The 21,125-nt window shown below is 45.5% G+C and overlaps 1 long non-coding RNA gene across 1 annotated transcript; it reads left to right on the top strand.

Moving 5' to 3' along the window:
- Positions 1–3,203: 3,203 nt before the first annotated feature.
- Positions 3,204–20,376, top strand: LOC120988725. Its single transcript, XR_005776171.1, has 3 exons — positions 3,204–3,325; positions 3,408–3,719; positions 20,365–20,376. It is a non-coding gene; the product is annotated as an uncharacterized LOC120988725 (long non-coding RNA).
- Positions 20,377–21,125: the final 749 nt, after the last annotated feature.

Below are 21,125 nucleotides of genomic sequence, written 5' to 3'. Positions count from 1 at the left end.
TCTTAGCTTAAAGTAGGGCTGGGAGATTAATCAACTTAATGAGTATGAGTACAGCATAAATCATAGTGCAAAATAACCCTTCAATGCTCAATAAAGTAGTAAGTTGATGGCTTTTCTCAGTGGCAATAGGGGCAAGTGTCCATAGTCAAAAGCAACCTTGCTCCAGGGCACTACATCATCAACCCTAGCAAAGTAGGCACATTGCACATGCTGAGTGCAATGACACCTCTGTTGTAGCAATCAGTTTTAATGAAATGTGTACATTTATGTTTTTTGTTAATAAGGCACTTGGAGCACTGAGGGGCACCACTTTACCTCCTCCTCTACCTCGTCATCACTCCTACTGCACTGATTGACAGCACCAGCACCAGGACTTGCTGCTTGGATGCCTGGCACTGAAATCCCTCATGCGCCAGAGTATAGTCGGCGCATGCGCAGTTTGCATTTCAGCACATGATCCCCACTCTAAGATCTGAGCTGTGTGTATGCTGACTGTACTTTAGTCAGTGCATGCAAGATTTCAGGGCCAGGCATCCAAACAGTGAGGATTCCTAGCGCTGTCAATCAGTGCAGTATGGGGAATGGTGACAGGAGAGAGGTGGAGGTGAAGTGGTGCTTGAAAGGGTTAGGCGAGGTCATCAGTGCTCAAAGTGCCTCATTAAACATAAAAATAAAAGTGCACATTTCTCTAAAATTATCATTTTGATTGCTGCAGTAGAGGTGTCATTGCACTCAGCATGATCAACCCTACCAGGCGGTATGCATGGTTTACTAAGGTTTATCATGCAGACAGATGCTTTTTACCATGTAGAGGACACAGAGACTTGACTACAACAGTAATATTAGAGAACACCATTTTTTTATGTAGTTAGTAACCATGTGAGTTGTAGACACAATAGGGGTCATTTATGGCCAAATATCTGCCACTTTTTGGTGTATATTTGGCACAGATTTTCCCCAGGTGGGCAAGAGGGCAGACCCGTCTCATTTATCATTTTCTACAGTTTTTGCTGTAGAAAATTATCTGAATCTACGTGCAACGGGCGGCCTCCCCCCGGGGCCCTCTATAACATGTCCCAGGTGTAGGAAATGCAGAGTGGTATGTTGCGGCCTAAAATGTCTCTATGTGTGTCACGGTGCTCCTACCTGGATATGGCTGGATCCCAGGCTTTGGCTCTGAAGCAAAAAATAGGGGGGATAATTGAGGGATAAAAGAATAACTTGAGTCCAAACCTTGTATGTAGTTGAACAGCAGCTTTACTTGAATAAGCATTCATCAAAACAATCTTAAAGCTCTGTCTTGGTTCCAGCAGGCTTTAGCATTAAACTGGCAGGCTTCTTCAATAACTCTGCTTGCTTTCTCTCTCTCTCTCTCTCTCTCTCTCTGCTGTACTGATAAGCTGAATAGGTAACTTGGCTTCCTCTGTAAGCTGCACTTCACTTTGTAGTCTGACTCCAAGTTATGCCAGGGAACTTTCCTCCTGGCTCCTGAGGCTTTAAGCTTTGGCCTCATGGCCAGCAGAGCTTAAGGTGCTCTAGCTGGTGTGGGCACGTCCAGCAGAGACATGCCCCTGCACACCTGTCGTCCCCTAGCAGGGGGTAAGCTAGACTGACTAGTACTTCTGCCCACTCTTCCTGCAGGAAGTAGGAGGGGAGGGGGGGAGGGGGTTAGAATGGAATGGAAGGTTCCATTCTATCTAAATATAGCTCTGCCGTGTTTGCTGCCACCTGCTAGTGAACCAGGCACATTACACATGAACAGTTACATAACATTAGAAATGCACAGTGTGGAGGACCCGGATTAAATGCATAAGATGACATGAGGTTAGACCAATAAAGACAGTAGCAAGGTGCAGGAGTGGTAACACCACTCGAGGGTGTTACATACGCCCGGTAGCTGATGTAAATTTAAGGCTGTTGTACGCCAGTGGTGGATGTGCCTAAGTGATGTAGAGGCCGGATCCTCTACATTAATTAGGCACATCAAGCGCCAGCACAGGGTTATTAAGACTGGTGTCTAAAACGCAGGTTTTAATAAATAACCCCAAATGTTTGTAGATTTTTGATTAACACTTTAAAAAGGTACCCTATTTTTTCACATATTCATTGGAACATGAAAGGAAATGGTTGCCAAAGGACATTCACTTTAATCTTTTCCCTGTCATGGACTTAGCGTATGTTTGCATCTGCAGCATGCCTGACCCAGCACAAATGCAGGCTGTCAGCTGGACAAAAACCATTGCATGCATTGTAGTCACCGACGGATCTCCATTGAACTGTAGAATCCATCAATGCCAGATCTAGTGAAATCCTGCAGGCTGCTCTCTGCTGGAACAGCCTGCCTGATCCACTGCTGTATATGTGAACTGTGGGGATTCGCTCTGGTAAGCGGACGCAGTACAGAGGCAACAAACAGTTCTTAAACACAAGTTCAGTGTTTATTCACACAAGCAGGTTAACCAAGACAAAAGTCACCTTAGGTTTTAAGTCGTGGTGCTCAATTCACACTGTGCTGCGGGTACCGCTGAAGAGGGACCAGTCCAGGTGTTCGGCAACCTGTCCTCCCAGAAGGGCCGCAAACCAACATCCAGCCACAGTCCTCACACCCCCTACTGCCATCCAGCTGGCCTTTTAAGACAGTCAGCTGTCAGTAAAGCACGGGCCGGCATATGAGATCCGGTCCGGTGCTTGACCTCACCTGGGTGTCAATCAGTCCAGCAGCACATGCTGAGAGGAAAACACCTTCTTCTCCACACCAGACCTTTCACTGTGTCACAGAACATACACTTAGGCCTCATGCACATTACCGTATTTTCAGGCCATGTCTGCTCCACATTTTTTGCAGGTTGCACACCGACTCATTTATTTCTGTGGGCCGCAAAAAATTAGGACAGCACAAGTGTGGTTGCTCCGCAAATTTTAGAACATGTCCTGTTCTTGTCTATTTTGCAGACAAGAATAGGCATTTCTACAAAGAAGTTGCAGCATGCACAAGGCACACCGACTGCAAAATACATACTGTATGGTCGTGAGCATGTAGCCTTAACTGGCAAGCATTAATATCAATGCTTTTTATTACTTCTACTTTGTAGCTTTACAAATATACATGTGACACATGTACTAATAGATATATTATAATAATTTGTCCAGATGAAGCCATTCCTATCAGTGTATATGATATTATTTGCATACTTGGTTCCTGTCTTCTTTCTTTCTGGACCCATAAAAGAAGAAGGCAGTCACGGTGTAACTGTCTGCACAGAGAATACCTCCTGCACCATGTCCTGCTCCGTCCTCCTCCTCTCTGTAATTTTCTATAGTGCCTGTAAGATCCACCTCTCAGCACAGACAGATTACAGAAGAACAGTCTCTTCTCTGGTGTAACATTCATTTCTTTCTCTTTTCAGATACATCGGCTCAGTTTACTGTGACTCAGGATGCGTCAATGTCAGTGTCTCCTGGGGAGAATGCCCGTATCACCTGTAGTCGAAGTGGGGGTTCTGTAGATGGGGGTAACTACCCATCTTGGTACTACCAGACACCTGGAAGTCCCCCTAAACTACTAGTTTACAGCGGCAGTAGCACCAACCAGAATAGCAGACCCTCAGGAATATCAGATCGATTCAGTGGATCCATATCTGGGGGATCAGCCATTCTGTCCATCAGCAAAGTTCAGTCAGAGGATGAAGGAGATTATTACTGTCTTCTCTATGCTGGTAGTAATATACACACAGTACTGCACGCTGATAAAGAACAGGTACAAATACCTCAAGCACGTCCTATATGACACACTAGAGGCAGCAGAGCATTTACTATAATATTTGAATATTCAGCACCAGTTCTAAATGTAAGACAGCTTTTTAGCAACCTAAAACAAGAGTAGAAAATGATAAATGAGACGGGCCTCATGGCCCGCTTACGCCACACCCACAATATTAGACCTGGCGTGAGCAGGGCAAAGTCACAGATGGTGGCACAACTAAACGTGGCTGTGAGTCAGCATGGTGGCAGCCTTGTGAGATCTGGAGCCAAACATGCCTAGGGTAGACCGCCTGCTACTCAGGAGCCTACCTGTCTGGAAACAACCAGTTCATAGAGGCGGCGGCAGGCAGTCAGCATGAAGTGGTGGGGGGAAAATGCTGCAGCACGCCAGACCTGCAGGGTATTGCGATAGTGAGGTCACGGTTATGGGCAATCGAGTGTTACTCACTTTTTGGAGGAGAACCCTGGGCAGGCATGCGGCAGTGAAGGAGAGGTAGACACAAGTTCTTCTGGGGCACACTCTGGATGTAGGGACCAGACCTGATGGTGGATGAGGTGCCCTGGATGTTGCAGGTATTTTGAGTGCCTGAGGCAAGGTCCCTTTAAGGATCGTGACGCCAGTGCCTGTAACGGTGGCACACCGATTTATAGGAGTAGTAATGGAGGTACACAGGTGGTATAGTGAACCAAACGTTGCTTTACTTTGAAAACAGTCCAAACTTTATACAGACAGTTGGTTATGCAGTCCCTTGAATCATATCATTCACAAGCAGGCTTACCTTTTAATATGGCAGGTAACAATCTTGCAAGATACTTGGAGGGTATAAAGTTAATGCTTAGCAGAACTATGCTGCACTATCCCCTTCAGCTATTCTAGCTGGCTGGATCCCAAGGCTCGGATGCCTAAATGCTGGCTTTAATCCTTGGTAATAAATCTTCCTCCCGTATTGACCCTTGCTTTTATCTTATAGTACCTCTGCCCATCAGCTTACTTATCTGAGCTGGTTGTATGGTTCCTGTTGTGAGGGAAGCTGCAGGTTGCTCCCAGGAGGTTCATTCCTACTACTGAGGTAATCTTCTGAGCTAACTGAGGCTCACTTTATCAACAGGCAGGCTAGAGTCCTTCACTATCCTCCTGGTAGCAACTAGCAGCCTGGACTATCCAGCTGCATGTCAGGAGGAGGCCCTCAGCATATCTCTGGCTAAGATGCCTTCTCACTTCTGTGTCCACAGACTCCTGACTACAGACCAACTCCTCCCTGTCTGGGCCTGAACATTTATACTAGGGGCTCCCTATCTCCCTCTAGTGTCTAGGATGCCTAACTACACCCTAATAGGCCTGCTATGCATATCACAGGGGAACAATACATGTAAAAACACATAGAAAATACATTAAAGTACATGGTTAAATATAATATCACTGTCCCTTAGGAGTAGGAGTAACACGTGACCCAATTGACCCTTGTGTAGTGCCCACCCCTACCTAGTAGGACACTACAATGCCATACTCGCTGGTGTAGAAATTATTCATCAAGTCGCCAGAGGACGTCAATGTGGCCATATGTAGGATCTGTGGGCACAAGGTGAAGCGCGGCCAGGGTGCCAATGTTGGCACCACAGCCTTGTGTCAACACATGGAGCGTCACCATAAAATGGTCTGGGAAAACCGTGACGCTAATGTAATGGTACAACCGCTGCTTCTCCCAGTGGCCTGCACCCCTTCTCTGGTAGTCAAGGCTCCACTGTGCTGTTCTTTTCAAATTGAATTCCTGCACTGCATTATTATCTCTTCTTTACTATGTTGTTTCTATCTATTGTTCTCTGCTGCCATCTACTGGCCGGAATTCGTATGCTGCACGCCTTGTCCTTTGTTAAATAAAGTTTTCTCTCTGGGCGTGGTTTTAGCAGCTTTGGTCCTTGTCACTTTTTTGTGCAGCCATTTTCAGTGCTGCATTTCTTTGTGACTGGAGACACACACCTCAGCTTGTGAAGGCATCAGTTTTTGACCAGCAGTTAGCCTCAGGAAAGACATCCACATGTCTGCATTCCTGTATTGCATCACCGTATGTCACTGCTTTGGATCAAATAAACCCACGTTTGATTGCATCCTCATGTCTACGTCTGGATCCATCTAACCTGAGCATCTGCCGGTCCGGTCTGCTCCACTGCTTGGATACGAAGGTAGGACAGTCACAAAGTCATTATCAGTTACACCTTCATTCGCCTTCATGTGGGGACAGAACATCCACCACCTCAGCAGGAGGGAGTTGTGTTTCCTTCCCATCATCTACTGGTCTTGATGCTCCTCCTCCTGCTAGTCACGCATTTCGCCAGCATTGCAATCAATCAATGAGGCAATTGCAAAAAGACAACAGTATGCCTGCACTGATCCAAGGGTGCAGAAGCTGAACATCCTCCTGCCAAGTTGCTGGTACTTCAATCCCTCCCTTTCCACATGGTTGACTCTGCCCATTTCAGAGAACTGATGGCTTGTGCCAAGTCAAGGTGGAGTGTCTCAAGCCATCATTACTTCTCTAAAAAAAGATGTACCAGCCCTGCACGTGTATGTTGAGAAGAAGGTGGACCAGTTCTTGAGCTTGTCGGTGCCTGGTACAGTTCAAGCGCAGGCATGTGGAGCTATAACTATGGTCAAGGACAATATATGTCCTTTATGGCCCACTGGGTAAATGTGGTTCATACTCAGGTACACCAGCAACTTGGCCAGGTGATGACAATGCCGCCTCCGCGTTCTCATGCTGTGATTGCGATGCCAATGTCCTCCTCATTTTCCACCTTGTTCTCAGCCTCCACTGTAGGCACAGTTCGGAGTGCCTATACCTATGCAGAGCACAGCAGTGTCACGCTGTTCTGCACCTGGCCAGCCTGGGCTAATAGAGTCACACTAGGGAGGAACTGCTCTGCATCATCAACCAAGAAATCGAATGCTGGCTGTCTCCTCACCAACTGAAGATCGGAACCATGGTCACCTTTAACAGGAAGAACATTCTATCAGTGCTGCATCAAGGAGTGCTGGACCATGAGCCCTTTTTGGTGCATGTATTTATTCTGGTTGTAACCAGTACTTTGCCTTAGGATTTTATCGTGATTTGGAAGCCAAAAGCAGCTGTGGGTCCAAAATACAATATTTCCTTCATGTGTCATCGCTGTTTTGGACCCACTCCTGTTTTGGCCTTACCAATAATGATCAAATACTGATGCAAATGCTGACCACATGAAGGCAAATACTCAAAAGACAGAATCCGTGTTTTTGGGGGTTGTTCTTCTGATGGATCAAAAGAAGGGAAAAATAAACATTGACATCAACACAAACTTACTGCTGACATCCTCCCCACTCTGTCATGGAGCCACTATTTGTATCAGTAGGTAACAGAACTGGTTCTCTAGCACTCTGTATGGAAACAGCAGATGGTGTAAAATGAGACCTCTCTTTCACTCGATAGTAGAATGACTGGGTAACACAATACCTTATCTATCAATCAATGTGGACACCCTACAAAAATGAAATGAGACCGCTCTAACACAATTTAGTAGAATAAGTGGCTAACAGGTAAACTAGCAATCTATGTGGAAACAACAGACAGTGAAAAATGAGACCTCTCTTTCACTCTATAGTAGAAACTTGGGCCACTGCATGGTTAAGTGCATTATACCTGATGCAAACACAGAACTGTAAGACTAAGTTTACACTTCAGTTATTTGGTCAGTTAATAATGTATACTGTATGTGACCTGCCTGTCATACTGAAGCACAGTAAGTGTTTCACTAACAGAAAGAACTAGCTATGCATGTTGCTGCAATGCACAGTGATGTACACCAAGATACACTCTCCCTGCAGGCCAGGAAATAGCTGATTTAATGCTCTTCGTGACAAATTAATTCGGAATGAAGCAAGTTTTTTGGGAAAAATTTGGCAAAGCATCTGAATCGAATTTTTGAAAACTATGTTCATCTATAAATATAATGTTTTGGATGTGCACTAGTGTTGAGCGAATCAAAATATCCAAAGTGGAATTTGATTTGCCATGAAGCCACATTTCCTTGCGCTTCATAGTAACGAATCGATTTTTCCTAAAATAGTGTCTGAAAATAAGAAAAATTATACGCACCTCATACACTTGATCGCAGAGAAACCGACCGCTCCTGTCTTGATTGAAGAAAACTCTTCAAAGGACATGTGACGAGTGTTAAGATATCACCACGTTATTGCGCTTTTTCAAATTTCAACAATTTTTTTACATTTCTCTTATATCTAATGTACACCCTACTTTCTATGCTTTCTGCAACTATGGCACATAGAGTGTTAACAATATACAGTATCTCACTACAAAGGTGGTTTAACATAAAACTTTTTTAAGCTATATTATTTTAAATATTTTTTCCAGCATTTTTTTTTTCAAAAACAGCTGCGGCCAAATCTTAGCTTAAAGCAGGGCTTGGAGGTTAATCGACTTAATTCGACCTTTTTTTTGGCTGGCAATAACATTTATTTTTCACAACTGCCAAACTGAAATTTTTAAATAAACATATAAAATGTAGTTCAACAATATAAAGAGTATGTGTACAGCATAAATCATAGTGAGTTGTAGATGCAATTGGGGTCATTTCTTAAGACCGGCGTTTTAGACACCTAAGTTATGTAGAGGCATATATCTGTTAGTAAATGTTGGTAGATTTTTGATTAACACTTTAAAAATGTACCCATTTTTTTTTTCATGTATTCATTGGAGCATGAAAGGAAATGGTTGCCAAAGGACATTCACTTTAATCTTTTCCCTGTCATGGACTTAGCGTATGTTCACATCTGCAGCATGCCTGACCCAGCACAAATGCAGGCTGTCAGCTGGACAAAAACTATTGCATGTACTGTAGTCAATGGAGATCCGGTGGTGAATCCATCAATGTCAGATCCAGTGAAATCCGGCAGGCTGCTCTCTGCTGGAACAGCCTGCCCAATCCACGGTATATGCAAAAATACCGTTAGGCCTTATACACATGACCATATTTTCAGGCCATGTCCGCTCCACATTTTTTGCAGGTTGCACACTGACTCATTCATTTCTATGGGCCACTAAAAAAGCAGACAGCACATGTGTGGCTGCTCCGCAAATTTTAGACCATGTCCTATTCTTGTCTATTTTGCAAACAAAAATAGGCATTTCTACAAAGAAGTTTCAGCATGCACAAGGCACACAGACTGCAGAATACATACTGTATGGTCGTGTGCATGTAGCCTTAACTGGCAAGCATTTACATCAATGCTTTTTATTACTTCTACTTTGTAGCTTTACAAATATACACGTTACACAGGAGCGACCATACTGTACTGACTGTGCAGCTGCTTTATCGGCGCAGGGGCCCAGGGTGGGAGAGGGCCCTCTAGCTCAGCTATCACTCCATCCACAGGATGCACAAGCAGCTGATTGTAATGGTGAAGCAGAGAGACGCCTTTGGCAGGCACAGCACTTTGAAGTGCCTTTTGCGCTGTGGCATTAGAAGATTTTTGGTATCTCTGACTTTTAGTCTAACCAGACTGTCTATTACTCTGTAATACCTCTAGCGCCGTTCTATGGAAACAGTAGGTTTAAAGAGCACACCAAATGCTTGAAATAACTTCTTTATTAACTTCAACTTTTCTTCATATATAACACTGCCGTCTCCGCAGCAGATAGTCCATGCACATAACACGTGTTGAAAAGATATAACAAAATGGCGGTATGCATAAGATGGTGGTTCAACTGTTCAATCTTGTCATTCAACATAAAATGGTGGGTATATTTATCTCTTGAGTATCTGTGCTCTCACTTTGTTATTTAAGCACTTTATGATCTCTCTGAGAGGTATATCTGAGGTCTAACTAATAGTTCACTTGCTGAATTTGATCGCAATTTGAAATATGCAGTTAGCAGTAACTATTTGCAGATTGGTATGATCTGGTATGGTTATATGCAATTTGGATTGCGATATGGAATTTGAATTTGGATTGTAAACTTTGTAGTTTGCAATTGAATTTGTAGTTTGCAATTGGAGGAACTGTAAGTAAACATATATATAACTGGTTCAGTATACAGTTCTAATCACTATATTAACAGTATGAACATTATATAACTGTTTTAAATACCTATTTTGGCCTCTCTGCTTCCATAAAACACAGCTCTTAGTGGAGTGAACGTCTGTTCAGCTTCTCTCTCCAGTGAATAATTAATTTCTAGCAGCTCCTGCTAGGGAATTTCCCACACAGGCTGTGTGTGAGGCTGGCTGTGATTGGCCAAGACTCCTGCTGTGTGTGAGGCTGGCTGTGATTGGTCTAGACTCCTGCCCAGCAACAACAGTTTAACTCTATGCTTTCTGTTGTTTCTGCTGTGTCATTGAGCTTACCTCACATCCATATAATGAATCTTAAAGGCATATTATCTTTTCTGCTTCTGTGAACGCAATATATAAAACAGTTATATGGCATCCAAACATTAAGTCACTGTAAATAACTCTGCTTTTGTCTTTAACACACAAACATAGGAACTGTATTAAGGTTATTGGCAGGTCTAGCTGTATAAACATATAAGCTATGTTAGCAACCTAGGACAGGTCTAAGCTGGCTAGCTACACCACCGGCTCCCCGCTTCACCATTCATTACTCCAACCAGCATGTAGAAGGGGTCCCCCTGGCAGCCTGCGTCTCACTATCTGACTTTAGTCTGCATCTGCGATCGCCCCGCCTCCTTACAGCCAAGTCCTGCTGTGGGCACTGGGGCAGTGTGACGAAGAGTTTGAATTGAGCTCAGTCAGGCCTGTTCTGAGCCACTTCACTGTGTCCCTAGTTCTGCCTCCCGTGTAGCGATTCTGGTAGTCCCGACCCTGTCTATTATTGATGGTAGCTCTGCCCCATCTAGTGGTGGCGGTAGCTCTGCCACATCTGGTCCTCTCCTAGCTATTCAGCACCTCAGAGTTGGTGCTTAATGTGTGAGGCCTGCGGCAAGCAACTTAGGAGGAAGTGAATGAGGACTGGAGGCTGCCTGTGTGCCCACTGTCCCAGGCAGACACTGAAATTGACTTGGTATGTTATTTTTTACCCCACCCATCACTCCTGTTCCCCTTTGGCTCTCCTGTGACTGTCCCCTACCCAAACACTGTGAGGCCACATTCACAAGATCTAATGTATTTTGCGGTCTGTGGATCAGCAAGATATGAATGTGATCCATGTACAATCCGCATATTTTTGCTGACCCATTGACTTTCTGTCTTGTGCACAACGGACATAGAGATAGAAAATGGATAGAAAATGAGATGTTGTATAGTCAGAGCCGATTCTAGCTTTTCTGCTGCCTGAGGTAAAAATTGAAACGTCACCCACACGCCAAATTCTCAACTTAACCCATTCCCTCCAGATCAGCAGGGGTCCGACGCCCGGCACCCCCGTCGATCAGCTGTTTGAAGAGAAGGCAGCGCTATGAGAGCTGTTTGCTCTACTCTGTTCACCTGCTCACCGCAGCATTTGCTGCGATGAGATGATAAACAGAGCAGAGAAGGCAGCACTCGTACGAAAAAAAAGCAGACAACCCCTTTAAAGACATACTTGGAAAACATAATATACAGCCCTACAGAAAATACAGGGTAATACAGCACCACATATGTACCTCTTACATCCAGTGACGTCCTCTCTGATGTAGATATTCTTTTTCCTCATCTTCTCCATTCCGACCAGACCACCATGATTTCTTTCAGCCATCTCTTCTCTCTGCCGAGTTTGACAAACAGACATTTTAGTTTCCTACTTTTCCATCCTCCTCCTCACTTTCTGAACACCCCATCCTGCCACCTCTAATATTGTGCCACTGTGCTCCCCAATACTTTACTGCAGAAACAGTTCCCCTGAAAATGCTGGTACCACACAGTACGCCAGTACAAAAAATACCTTTCAGATACCTCAGATGAGACCCCCCCATCTCAGACCAGATCTTCTTTAGACGTCTATGTCAGACCCTATATCAGACCTCAGATCTGACCCCCCCATTAGACCTCCATGTCAGAAATCCCCATCTCAGACCAAACCACCATGTATCAGACCTCAGACCAGACCTCCAGATCCCCATATCAAACCCCATTAGACCTCCCGACCCCCATATCAGACCTCAGACCAGACCTCCAGACCCCTATTAGACCTCCAGACCCCCATTACAGACCTCACACCAGACCCCCATACCTGTATATCAGATCCCCATTCGACTTCCAGACCCCCATAGCAGACCTCAGACCAGACCTCCAGACCCCTATTTGACCTCCAGAGCCCCCCTTAGACTTACAGATCCCCATATCAGAACCCCCATTAGATCTCCATACCCCCATTAGACCTCCAGAACCCCATTAGACCTCCAGGCCCCCCTTAGACTTACAGATCCCCATATCAGACCTCAGACCCCCATTATACCTCAGATCCCCCATATCAGACCCCCATTAGACCTCCATGCCCCCATATCAGACCCTCATTAGACTTACAGACCCCAATTTCAGACCCCCATTGGACTTCAGACCCACCATATCAGACCTCCAGACCCCCAATCAGACCTCTAGACCCCCAATAAGACCACCAGACCCCCCATATCATACCTCCACACCCCCATATCAGACTTTCAGACCCCCCATATTAGACCTCCAGACCCCCCATATAATACCTTGAGACCCCCCATATCAGACCTCAGATCCCCAATCAGACTTCCAGACCCCTATATTAGACCTTCAGACCCCCAATCAGACCTCCAGGTCCCCCCATATCAGGCCTAAGATCCCCAATAAGACCTCAGATCAGACTTAAAGATAAATTAACTTACCTCTCCTGCTCCGTCGTTCCTCTCCAGGTCCGCCAGTCTCCTGTTCTCTTCTCAGGGCCAACGCTGCAGTCAACTGAATTCCTGCAGCGTCAGGTCACAGTGCACTCTGTACGTCCTGACGCTGCAGGCAGCCAGGACACAACGGCGCAGGACCTGAGAAGAGCGAACAGGAGGAGGGGTAAGTACAACGCTCACAGCGCTTCTCTCCCTGCCTCCTGCAGACTAGTGAGCGCTTCCATAATGGAAGCGCTCACTACTATTACAGCACCACTGGAAAGGGGGCATCGGCCACAGGCTGCGCCAATGCCGCCCCTTCAAAGCCAGCACAAGATGCCACCTGAGGCGAGATTCTCATCTCGTCTCATGGAAAAAGCAGGCCTGCCTATAGTGGTCTGCAACATGCAGGCCAGTTAATAGCTCTGAAAAAAAATGCAGGTGGCACATGGAAGTCACCCATTATTTTGCAGATCACAAAATACATATGGTCCGTGTCGTGTAAATGGGTTAAAAGTGTTGCCCAGACACTCAGGGGGTCATTTATTAAGACCTGCGTTTTAGACGCCAGTCCTAATAACCCCTATACCTGGCGGTGGATCCGCCGCAGTTATGTAGAGGCACCGGCCTCTACATAACTTCGGCGCATCCAGTGCCACTCTAAATGTAAGACAGCTGGCCTAACTGTCTTACATTTAGACCATTCTCTACACCTGAAACAGGCCTAGATAATGATGAATGAGGCAGACCTGCTGGCCCCTGCCCTTCCCCACCCACATCACGGCCACTTTTTTCAGACCTGGCGTAAGCGGGGAGAAGTTGCAGATTGTGGCACAACTAACCATTTTGCAGCAATCTGGCCTAAAATATGCCTAGTGTATTTCAGGATAATAAAGGTGGGAAGACAATGTAATAGAGCAGCACGAAATGCCAGCAGAATGCTTGGATGTATAGGGAGAGGTATAAGCAGTAGAAAGAGTGAAGTGCTTATGCCGCTGTACAGGACACTGGTGAGACCTCACTTGGAGTATTGTGCACAGTACTGGAGGCCATATCTCCAGAAGGATATAGATACTCTGGAGAGAGTTCAGAGAAGAGCTACTAAACTAGTACATGGATTGCAGGATAAAACTTACCAGGAAAGGTTAAAGGACCTTAATATGTATAGCTTGGAAGAAAGACGAGACAGAGGGGATATGATAGAAACTTTTAAATACATAAAGGGAATCAACTCGGTAAAGGAGGAGAGCATATTTAAAAGAAGAAAAGCTACCACAAGAGGACACAGTTTTAAATTAGAGGGGCAAAGGTTTAAAAGTAATATAAGGAAGTATTACTTTACTGAGAGAGTAGTGGATGCATGGAATAGCCTTCCTGCAGAAGTGGTAGCTGCAAATACAGTGAAGGAGTTTAAGCATGCATGGGATAGGCATAAGGCTATCCTTCATATAAGATAGGGCCAGGGACTATTCATAGGATTCAGATATATTGGGCAGACTAGATGGGCCAAATGGTTCTTATCTGCCGACACATTCTATGTTTCTATGTTTCTATGACCCCCTCAGTTTCTCCTACTTATTCATTTTAATGGGTCTGTGTAAGAGGGCACATAATCTGGCATAACTACTGTGAGGGGGCACATAATCTGGCATAACTACTGTGAGGGGGCACACAGAGATGGCTCTAGACTTTGTAAGTCCTTAGGTGAAACTCGAAAATGAGGCACCCATGAACACAAGATATGCAAGCGATAATAAAGATTAACCCTGGCTGTACTGTATGTGACATCGCTGTGCATATTAACCTAGTACTGTGACTAACATGCACAGTGAGTGACATCACAGTACAGGGTATAAACAGTGATGTCACAGTCAGGGTTAAGCAGCTGCATGCTTGCAGCACATAGTACAGGGCAGAGACGTGCACAAACATTTTGAAGGGCAGGGGCTTAAGTAAAAAAAAAAAAAGGCCACTTGTCATAATTTCAAAAAATGACTGCCCACATACATGATACAACACTGTCTGCCCACATACATGATGCCACATGGAGAGACACTTCCAGATTGCTTTGTGGTGGCAGACAGAAAATAATGTGGTGCTTATAGAACAGACTACACAGTGTAGCGGTATACTGTATATTGTGTGGCACAGTGTAGGCTATATGTGTATAACAAACATATTTCACATGAAAACTTACAATTACTTGGCTTGGCCTTTGGGGATCTTGGACACCACTTCAACACTTTGGCCGGGGGGCTCGGAGGAGCTGATGTTGTGTTTTATCCTAATGAGAAAGATTTCATAATAAGGATTTGGAGAAGGGGCAGAGGAATAGCAGAGCAGGGAGAGGTTGGTGCTGCTACTAGGGGGTCATACCATGGGGGAGTAATAAAGCCCACCATAATGCCACCCCCCAGTAGTAATAATTATCCTTATAATGTGACAGTGCAAAAAATATCCCCTTGTAATGCCCCCAGTTGAGCTAATGTCCCCATAGTGCCCCCATAATGTGCCAGTATAAAATACCCCTATATAGTGCCCCGGGTAAATGCCCCATAGTGCTCCTCACCCCACCCCCCTTCCTCCTAGTGCCCCCATAATGTACCAGTGTAAAATACCCCTTCTTAGTGCCCCCCCCAGAGATGACCCCATAGTACTCCTCTCCCCCCTTCCCCATAGTACCCACCATAATGTTTCCCAGTATAAAATGCCACTGTACTGAGCCCCCCATATAACATACCCCTTCTATGTGGCCTCAGTAGATGCCCCTATAGTGCCACCTAATAATGTGCCAGTAAAAAGTGCCCCCAATGATGCCCCCCGGCCTTAATGTCACATTTCTCCCCCTCCATGTCACATCACCCCCTCCTTTTTGCATCACCCCCTTCGTGTCACTTCGTGTGGCAGCAGCACATCTTACCCCCCCCAATGGCACATTTCTCCCCCTCCATGGGCCTGTCAGCAGCACATCTTACCCTCCCGCCCCCCTCCCCGGTACATTTCTCCCCCGACACCCTCTCCATGATGGCACAGAGACTGGCACCAGTAACAGTAAGTTATTATCATCAGGCCCTAAGGTAAGGTTCACAGGGGGGGGGGGGAGGGGATGGGCACAGCAGCCAGCAGGACACACACCAACCTGACATTGGGCTTCTTCGGGCACCAGACACGGACACTGAGGTGAGGCAGGGCCCTGGCTCCTTCTCCCATGTGGCTGCGCAGCGCTCTGAGGGCGGGGCGGGCATTGCGTTCAGTCAGAAGACGTGCCTGTGCGGTGGAACGCTCCGAGCCCCAGCCGCCACTGCTCTCTTAAAGAGGCAGAAAGGGGCTCAGAGCGGCCGGGCCGCTGTGGCTCTTATTAGTTCGCTTAGCAGGCCACCCGCAGAAGCCAATAAAATTGTACTTGCGGTTGCAGCGGTGTTGGGTGCGGGTGGGCGCCAGAGCAAGGGCCCCACCAGCGCGAGGCCTTAGGCGGCGGCCAGAGTGGCCTAATGGAAGAGCCGCCTCTGGGGTCACATAATCTGTCGCAATTACTGTAAGGGGCACATAATTTGGCATAACTACTGTGAGGAATGTGGGGATTCGCTCTGGTAGATAGGATTAGCGGACGCAGTATAGAGGCAACAACAAATTCTTTGAATTAAACTAGAGGTGGGACGAATCCAATTTTTTTCAAATCCGAATCCGAAAAGGTTCTCGAATATATCGAATCTTTCGAATCTCGAATCCTACGAATCCTGTACATAATTGTGTGAACGGTGTAAGAAACAAAGTCAGACCGCGTCAGTTTGTCTGAACTTCCACCTCCCAGTCATGGTTGCACCCTATATGACCGCGATCGTTACGCCCCTGCTCCTATCACTACAGAACATACAGGGTAATACAGCGCCACATACCTCTTACATCCAGTGACGTCTCCTTTGATGTAGATGTTCTCTTTCCTCATCTTCTACTTTCAGACCTTCAGACCAGACCACCATTTTTCAGCCATTTTTCGTCTCTGCAGTTTGACAAAAAAAAATCTTAGTTTACTACTTTTCCATCATCCTCCCATCTTCTGGACAAATCATCCTAACACCCCCAATACTGTTCCGCTGTGCTCCCCAATACTATACTGCAGAAACAGATAATACCCCTGATAATACTAGTACCACACAGAGCCCCCCATATAAAATACCCCTTCTTTGTGGCCTCAGTAGATGCCCCCATAGTGCCCCCCAATAATGTGCCAATAAGAAGTGGACCCACAGTGCCACCCAATAATGTGCCAGTAAGTGTCCCCATAGATGCCCCCCTAATCATGTGCCAGTATCAAATGCCTCTCTCCTCCCCCCATGTGCCAGTATCAAGCGCGGAGTGCCTCTCTCCTCCCCCCAATGTGCCGGTATCATAGTGCCATCTCCCCCCCAATGTGCCAGTATCATAGTGCCACCCCCCCCCCCAATGTGCCAGTATCATAGTGCCACCCCCCCCCCAATGTGCCAGTATTATAGTGCCATCTCCCCCCCATAATGTGCCAGTATCATAGTGCCATCTCCCCCCCCAATGTGCCAGTATTATAGTGCCATCTCCCCCCTATAATGTGCCAGTATCATAGTGCCATCTCCCCCCCAATGTGCCAGTATCATAGTGCCATCTCCCCACCAATGTGCCAGTATTATAGTGCCATCTCCCCCATAATGTGCTAGTATCATAGTGCCATCTCTCCCCATAATGTGCCAGTATCATAGTGCCATCTCCCCCCCCAATGTGCCAGTATCATAGTGCCATCTCCCCACCAATGTGCCAGTATTATAGTGCCATCTCCACCCATAATGTGCCAGTATCATTGTGCCATATCCCCCCATAATGTGCCAGTATCATAGTGCCATCTCCCCCCCAATGTGCCAGTATCATAGTGCCATCTCCCCCAATGTGCCAGTATCATAGTGCCATTTCCCCCCATAATGTGCCAGTATTATAGTGCCACCTCCCCCCATAATGTGCCAGTATCATAGTGCCATCTCCCCCCATAATGTGCCAGTATCATGTGCCATCTCCCCCCAATGTGCCAGTATCATAGTTCTATCTCCCCCATAATGTGCCAGTATTATAGTGCCACCTCCCCCCATAATGTGCCAGTATCATAGTGCCATCTCCCCCATAATATGCCAGTATTATAGTGCCACCTCCCCCCATAATGTGCCAGTATCATAGTGCCATCTCCCCCATAATGTGCCAGTATTATAGTGCCACCTCCCCCCATAATGCGCCAGTATCATAGTGCCATCTCCCCTCATAATGTGCCAGTATCATAGTGCCTCCCCCCCAATGTGCCAGTAGTATCAGTGCCATCTCCCCCCATAATGTGCCAGTGTCATAGTGCCTCCCCCCAATGTGCCAGTAGTATCATAGTGCCATCTCCCCCCATAATGTGCCAGTATCATAGTGCCAACTCCCCTCATAATGTGCCAGTATCATAGTGCTCCCCCCCCAATGTGCCAGTAGTATCAGTGCCATCTCCCCCCATAATGTGCCAGTGTCATAGTGCCTCCCCCTCCAATGTGCCAGTAGTATCATAGTGCCATCTCCCCCCATAATGTGCCAGTATCATAAAAACACTTTTACTTACCTCCGCTGCGATGCAGGCCTCTTCTGGTGTTTGTTCACACCATGCAGCCAAAAAGAAATCCTTGGACAAAACAGAATCCAGCTGCCTTCACACCAACAAGGTAGCAGGCCTTAATCCAGGCCCAAACTCCTAGGTCCCAACACAGAGACTGACAGAGCTCCACTGTCAGAGAGGAGTAATCCACACACCTCACACTGCTGGCTGGATTTGATATCGGCCAGTCAAGACCCGGCCTGGATCGTGAGGAGTAGTCACACACCCAGCACTTTTGACTACTCCCAGTAAGAGCCGTCCTGGATCAGCTATACAGCCATACTACAATATCAAAGTGTCAGTCAGCATTAGCTGCCGCTGACACCTGAAAATACCAGCTCTTACTTCACCGAGGCCAGGAACCTCGGTGACACATACCTTCCGTCAACAACGGACTCTTGCATCTTCCTATATACCTCCTCCCTTTGTTAGACCCTGAGGGTTTGATCACTTGCCAGACAGTGTTCCACTGAGAACTTGAAGTTCTGTAATGACAAGAACCATCTGGTGACCTGAGCATTCCTCTCTTGAGAGGGGAGTGGTCGGTCACCAGACGGAACTTTCTCCCCAACAGATAATAGCGGAGAGACTCGAGTACCCATTTTATGGCCAGGCACTCTCTCTCCACTATACTGTATCTAGTCTCTAATTTAGTAAATATATTGGAAATAGCTCACTAGTCTCACAACTATAAGAGGTGCACAATCTGATGAATTAACCCTTCAAATTGTATAACTGTCAATGTAGGATTGGCACACTCAAAACATGCGGAGCCCCACGGAGTTGAAACAGTTTATTATAACTACGTTTGATAAAATATGATAAAATACAATAAAATACATAAAATAAATTAAACAATGGTAGTAGTTTTGTAATATTCGAATCAACTTATTGCAGACAAATTATCCTGGATGTTCTCAATAGTGGATGGGTCTGCAATGACATACAATAGATGCTTAACTGCAGATCCTAACAACAGGGTGTTGTCTTGCAAATAAAACGCACTCTAGGTCACTACAGTACATATGTATACAAGTCACAAAATATTCAGAAGGACTGTTTGAATTCCAGGAGGTTGCATCAAACTCCGGTTATATTCATATGCAAGAAAAACGCACTGAGAGACTCTACATGCAGAAAAGCGCATACAGTGATTTCCTATGCAGGCACTATATTCCTATCTCTGTATATCTACAGTTTCTGCAATCCATGCATTCCAAGGTTGTTATAGGAGTTTTTCATAAGAATTTTCTGCATGCATTTATATTTGTATTTTTCTCAAGAATTCTATTCAGGAGGATCCTCAAAGAAGTTATTCCACACAAAGTCCCGATTGCAATATTCACATATGAACGCTATATTGTTTCGTTATAAATGTAAGTTTGTAACGATAACCCACACTTGTGGGCTTACCTGGCCTTTTTATTCAGCTGTTTTTTTTCTGGGTGATTGTCGGTTCCGACTTTAGGCCGGCGTCCCGGTCTTTGCTGTGTCAGCGGCTTAGTATTCCCCAGTGATGACTTTCAGCTGGTTGCAGGCAGGTTGATATAGAGCGTCTTGTTTGAATCCTCGATATCCTCTGGTTTTTAACAGTGCACTGTTATTTCGGGGTTCAGATCCTTCAGGGGTGAAACTCTCGCCACACGCGTTTCGGGGACACTCTCCCCTTCCTCAGTGGCATCACCCCTATGAGTGAATGGTGGGTTTTTATATCCCTCACGGTCTTGTGTGGAAAAGGATCATGGGAAAAGAAAAGGATCATGGGAAAATGGTATTCTGGAAAAGAAGGAGTCTGGATTCTCCCAATATAGGTCTTCCTCTACCATATTTCTTTTTCAATCTTATTCATCCATGATCATTCAAGGATTGATAAATGATATGATTTTCTTAATTTTCAAAATATTTTTTGCATGCGGTTTTTTGCATGCGGTTTTTGCATGCGTTTTTTTTTTCATTGATGCGTTTTTTTGATATTTGTTTACATTTTTTACTCCTGAATCTGCTGTAAACCATATTTTCTCAGAATAACATTCATAGATAGTTCAAAGTTCATAAGTCATACGATTTTGTTGGTTTTCATACATGCGGTTTTTTGTTGCGGTTATTGTGCGTTTTTTTAAGATTACGTTTTTTCACCATTTGTTGCATTTTTTGAACCATTTGTTGCGTTTTTTGAAAATTTGTTGTGTTTTTACTTCGAAATGTACTATACCCCATGTTGCATTAAAATAACATTGATATTTAAAATTGTAGGGCAATTTTAGCAGCTTAAAAATGACCTCAAATTGGGTCGGATGGCGATACATCCGACACGTTCAGGGAAGAGTTAGGGGGCGCACGCCCGTGGCCCAGAGAGAGTCACAGTGCTGATAAACAGCAAAACATGCGACTCTCTGTGGACTCACGGGCGGGCGACCCTCCGTCTTATAAAAAGCCAAATATTTCAAGCTCTGAGTTTAGTCCCCTTGGCATCATGCTCCCAAAGTCGTATATACATCTCGATTCCGCTCTCAACATTTTCTCTATGTGATTGCCCCCCCTCCAGTGTGTGTCTATCTTCTCCAGCGCCATAAATGTCAGGCCTGTACAGCTTTTGTTATGTGTCTCTTTAAAGTGTTTAGATAGTGGATTATTTTCGCATCCTTTTGTGATATTGTTGAGATGTTCCGATACTCTCACTTTCAGCTGTCTTTTAGTGCGGCCAATATACTGTTTAGGACAAGGGCACTGGATTAGGTAGACCACACTGGAGGAATTGCATGTCAGAGGTTGTTTCACTGTCATCGAGAAGGCATTTTGGGTTGAGGAAATTTCTGTAATTTTTTGGGGAAATTTAGTTTTCCTACATCCTATGCATGTTCCACATCTAAAGAAACCTTTAG

This window comes from Bufo bufo, chromosome 2 (genome assembly GCF_905171765.1).
Source record: "Bufo bufo chromosome 2, aBufBuf1.1, whole genome shotgun sequence".
Lineage (NCBI taxonomy): Eukaryota > Metazoa > Chordata > Amphibia > Anura > Bufonidae > Bufo > Bufo bufo.
Note: the sequence above shows the minus strand (reverse complement) of the source record. Positions and strands in the feature narration are given on the sequence as shown.